We start from the raw sequence: 5731 nt of genomic DNA, 5'->3' as shown, positions 1-5731 counted from the left end.
CAGCCATCTCATCCTCTGTCATCCCCTTCTCCTGCCCTCTATCTTTCCCAGCATCACTGTCTTTACAAATGAGTCAGCTCTTCGCATCAGGTGGCCAAAGTATTGGAGTTTCAGCTTCAATATCAGTCCTTCCAAAGAACACCCAGGACTGATCTCCTTTAGGATGGACTGCTTGGATCTCCTTGCAGTCCAAGGGACTCTCAAGAGTCTTCTCCAACACCACAGTTCAAAAGCACCAATTCTTTGGCACTCAGCTTTCTTCACAGTCTAACTCTCACATCCATACATGACCACTGGAAAAACCATAGCCTTGACTAGACGGACCTTTGTTGGCAAAGTAATGACTCTGCTTTTCAATATGCTATCTAGCTTGGTCATAACTTTACTTCCAAGGAGTAAGCATCTTTTAATTTCATGGCTGCTATCACCATCTGCAGTGATTTTGGAGCCCAAAAAAACAAAGTCTGACACTGTTTCCACTGTTCCCCCATCTATTTCCCATGAAGTAATGGGACCAGATGCCATGATCTTCGTTTTCTGAATGTTGAGTTTTAAGCCAACTTTTTCACTCTCCTCTTTCACTTTCATCAAGAGGCTCTTTAGTTCCTTTTGACTTTCTGCCATAAGGGTGGTGTCATCTGCATATCTGAGGTTATTGATATTTCTCCCGGCAAACTTGATTCCAGCTTGTGCTTCTTCCAGTCCAGCGTTTCTCATGATGTACTCTGCATAGAAGTTAAAAAAGCAGGGTGAAAATATACAGCCTTGAGGTACTCCATTTCCTATTTGGAACCAGTCTGTTGTTCCATGTCCAGTTCTAACTGTTGCTTCCGGACCTGCATATAGGTTTCCCAAGAGGCAGGTCAGGTGTTCTGGTGTTCCCATCTCTTTCAGAATTTTCCACAGTTTATTGTGAGCCACACAGTCAAAGGCTTTGGCATAGTCAATAAAGCAGAAATAGATGTTTTTCTGGAACTCTCTTGCTTTTTCTATGATCCAGCAGATGTTGACAATTTGATCTCTGGTTCCTCTGCCTTTTCTAAAACCAGCTTGAACATCAGGAAGTTCACGGTTCACGTATTGTTGAAGCCTGGCTTGGAGAATTTTGAGCATTACTTTACTAGCATGTGAGATGAGTGCAACTGTGCGGTAGTTTGAGCACGCTTTGGCATTGCTTTTCTCTGGGATTGGAATGAAAACTGACCTTTTCCAGTCCTGTGGCCACTGTTGAGTTTTCCAAATTTGCTGGCATATTGAGTGCAGCACTTTCACAGCATCATCTTTCAGGATTTGAAATAGCTCAACTGGAATTCCATCACCTCCACTAGCTTTGTTCATAGTGATGCTTCCTAAGGCCCACTTGACTTCACATTCCAGGATGTCTGGCTCTAGGTGGATGATCACACCTTCGTGATTATCTGGGTCGTGAAGCTCTTTTTTGTACAGTTCTTCTGTGTATTCTTGCCATCTCTTCTTAATATCTTCTCCTTCTGTTAGGTCCATACCATTTCTGTCCTTTATCGAGCCCATCTTTGCATGAAATATTTCCTTGATAGCTCTAATTTTCTTGAAGAGATGTTGAGTCTTTCCCATTCTGTTGTTTTCCTCTATTTCTTTGCATTGATGGCTGAGGAAGGCTTTCTTATCTCTCCTTGCTATTCTTTGAAACTCTGCATTCAGATGTTTATATCTTTCCTTTTCTCCTTTGCTTTTCCCTTCTCTTCTTTTCACAGCTATTTGTAAGGCCTCCCCAGACAGCCATTTTGCTTTTTTGCATTTCTTTTCCTCTTATCTCTCCCCAAATGTCTGAGAAGCTTGCTATTTCAATTCCATGGATAAATTATAATAGGGCCCAGTAGCAGTAGGAACCAAGGCTGCTGCTGCTGCTGCTAAGTCACTTCAGTCGTGTCCGACTCTGTGCGACCCCATAGACGGCAGCCCACCAGGCTCCCCTGTCCCTGGGATTCTCCAGGCAAGAACACTGGAGTGGGTTGCCATTTCCTTCTCCAATGCATGAAAGTGGAAAGTGAAAGTGAAGTCGCTCAGTTGTTTCCGACTCTTAATGACCCCATGGACTGCAGCCTACCAGGCTCCTCCATCCATGGGATTTGCCAGGCAAGCGTACTGGGGTGGGGTGCCAGTGCCTTCTCCAGTGAACCACAGCACTTTCATCCGTATCATTGCTCTCTTTATCCAGAGCAGGCAAGCTATTTAAGGAAGGAGTTTAGGGAGGAGCCAAAGAAGGGTCAGAAGATGGTCAGCCCAGTCTCACACTGTGCATGGACCTTTTCCCTCCAGTTTTTGGATGCTGGACCTCAATCTCCCTACCCTTCAAGAACACCACACTCTTCCTGTAGTCCCTCCCAATCAAATCTCTTTCAGGGAGCCTAGATTCATTTGACAAATCTTACAAATTGGAAAGCTATCTGCAGGAAAGTTTTATGCTCTCTCCCACAGTCCTACACTTCACAAAGACTATAAAATATGTCTGGACTCCTGTTCTAGGGAACCCAAGGCCATTAGACTGAGGTGGTTCTAATGCTGCGCAGTCTATGTAAGTGAGCAAACCAGTGTAAGTCTGTACTTTCATCACCTTTATAAAGAATATTTTACTTTATTATTATTTTTTGTAGGAGGATTTAAATAATTTGAATTTGACCTGTCCTGCATTTTATTAGAAATTGGAAATATGGGTGAATTTGAACAAGTGCCCTAATGAAGTCAAATCTGCTTTAATCCTTATTTCTCTTCTTTGCCTTTTTAGGAGAAGGTAAATGGCAATCCACTCTAGTATTCTTGTCTGGAAAATCCCATGGACAGAGGAACCTGGAGGGCCAGAGTCCATGGGGTCGCAAGCAGTAAGACAAGATTGGGCGACTAAGCACGAAGCATGAATTACTCTCTCTGAGAAAATCAAGGCCATAAATAACCTGCAGGTAAATAAAAAGCTTATTGATGCCATGTGCCTTCTGTCCCTTTTACAAAGCTCTAATTTTCATGCAAACAAGGCCTGCCTTGAGAGAAAACTTCAGCTATGTGTGGAATGCCCCGCAGCACATTGTAAGAGGCTCTGTGATGTAATTATAAACCTTTGCTGGTTTAAAGTTGTTGTAACCCCTCCGTATGATTTAGTACTGGATCCTGAGGTAATTGGGGTTCCCTGGTAGTTCAGTTGGTAAAGAATCTGCTTGCAATGCAGGAGACCCTGGTTTGATTCCTGGGTTGGGAAGATCCGCTGGAGAAGGAATAGGCTACCCACTCCAGTATTCTTAGGCTTCCCTGGTGCCTCAGCTGGTAAAGAGTCCGCCTGCAACCCGGGAGACCTGGGTTTGATCCCTGAGTTGGGAAGATCCTCTGGAGAAGGGAATGGCTACCCACTCCAGTAATCTCACCTGAAGAATCCCCACGGACAGAGGAGCCTGGTGGGATACAGTCCATAAGGTTGTACAGAGCTGGACACAACTGAAGCGACTTAGCACACACCCACAGTTGCTTTACAATGTTGTGTTAGTTCCTGCTGTACAGCAAAGTGAGTCAGCAATACATACACACATATCCCCTCTTTTTTGGATTTCCATCCCATTTAGGTCACCACAGAGCACGGAGTAGAATTCCCTGTACTATACTGTAGGTTGTCATTAGTTATCTATTTTGTACATAGCAGTATATAAATGTAAATTCTAATCTCTCAATTCATCCCACTCTTTCTTTCCCCCTTGGTGTCCATACGTTTGTTCTCTACATTTGTGTCTTTATTTTTGCTTTGCAAATAGATTCTTCTGTACCATTTTTCTAGATTCCACATATATGTGTTAATATATGATATTTGTTTTTCTGACTACATCACTCTGTATGACATCCTTGTAAGACTCCATCAGAATGCATCCATCATGCCTTTAACACATAAAACCCAAACTCCCAGGTTATTTTTATCACTTGTATTTTCCTCTCTCCATCCTTTCAGGGATCTAGATTCACATATCTCCCTGACTGACAAACCTGTCCATTTTATCCTTGTAATTTAAAATCTGCAGTCAAGTTAATCCCTTAGATCATACATCTCTTTTCTGAATGTTCACTGTGCTTTCTTGCTTTCTCTGCAGCATTTTATTTAGTTTATTTTTTAACTATGGTAAAGCAAACATACCATAAACTTACCATTTTAATGATTTTTCAAATGTACAGTTCAGTGACTTTGTTTTTTGTTTTTAGTTCAGTGACTTTGTTGTGCAATCAACCCGCTATCCACCTCATGGACATGTCCCCTGCAGCCCCTTGACTGATGGCTATTTCTGTCTCACCTGTCAGCTCTCAGTGGACAGAGAAGGAGCAGGTGTTTCCTCACTGCTGTTTGGGAACATTGCTCTCCCATTAGTTACTTATTGGACAACCCCAATCTATTGAAGCACGTGGAATCAGATTCAACTGAACATCAGGCTAACCCTCTCCGAGTTGAATCATCCACAGACCCCTAGTTACAATGACTAGCTTTTAGCACCATGGTCACTCATTACAGAGTTCAATTAAAGTTTAATATAAATTAACATTTTCCTTTTTTTTTGTTGGCTTAAATTGTTTGGGAACACATTTGCCATGGGAGAAGGGAAGTGGGACTGGCTTCTTCTCCACTGTCTTTCTCCTAAATACCAGGCAGCTGCTGACTCCTTCAGGGTGAAAGAAGAGTGGAGTGGCTTCAGGGAGAAGCAGGAAGTGTTTATTTGACAAGTATCAATCTGTAATTGAGTCCTTAAAACTGACTTTTGTCTTAGGATGGCAACTTCAAAAAAAGTAATGTTTGACTCTTAAAAAGACATTGAGTTTAATTGCAACAGAGCCAAGTTTGTGATTCTTTTATTTAAAAGAAAACTGAATGATATAATAATTTTTGATATATAATTTCAACCACATTGCTTCAGGATGAGATCTCATTGGCCAGAATGCATAACAGTTAGACTGTCCTTGCCAGGGGAGATTCTTTGGCAGGTTTTGGCTCAACTGTTTGTTTAGAAGGGATTTAGCCAAATTTCATTTGGGAATTGATCAGTGAAAATACAGTCCAGTTTCTTCAGGGGAAAACCCTGGAGTTAAATAATTAATTGGTTCCTAGTTTTATTTATGTACCCAGGAGAAGATAGCAGTGATATCTATAAATAACAGCAGATAAATGCCATTTCTACCTATTTGCTAATTCTAAAGGTAAATGTTGTATTTAAAAAAATCAAACCAACAAATGAACAAATACACGTTTGGGGCCAATCCATTTCAAATAGCAAGCCAGGTATTACTTACTGTTAGTACCATTTGATACATCTTTTTGTCTGTTTTAATGGTTGATTGTAGTTGGAATTACAGGAAATTAAAATCAGAACATCTAGAAAATAGAGTTTTCATAGCTAAGAATTTGTGTGAAAGTTTTTACTTTGGTTTTTATTCACTGGATTTTTTTTTCACTTTTCTAGTTAAAAAAAAGACCCTCATTTTTCTTCCCTTTTAGGATAAAAGTATAAATTCAGTTTAAACACTACCATGAGTTTACTTGGTTTGCTATTCATTTTGTAACATAAAATTAAAGAGACATTTGGCTTCATCATGTCTAATTCTTTTTCCTCTTCTCATTTTTAAGGAGAATGCTGTGACGGTGAAAACTATGAGCCAGTGTGACCCCTGGGTGGCATGGTTAAAAGAAATGCTGCTCTTGATAGTGTTCACTCATTCAGCCCTCAAGCCAGCA

Source organism: Bos grunniens, chromosome 4 (assembly GCF_055505025.1).
Source record: "Bos grunniens cultivar Pamir isolate PY7600 chromosome 4, Bosgru_T2T1.0, whole genome shotgun sequence".
NCBI lineage: Eukaryota > Metazoa > Chordata > Mammalia > Artiodactyla > Bovidae > Bos > Bos grunniens.
The sequence above is the reverse complement of the archived record's forward strand: the minus strand, read 5'-3'. Positions refer to the sequence as shown.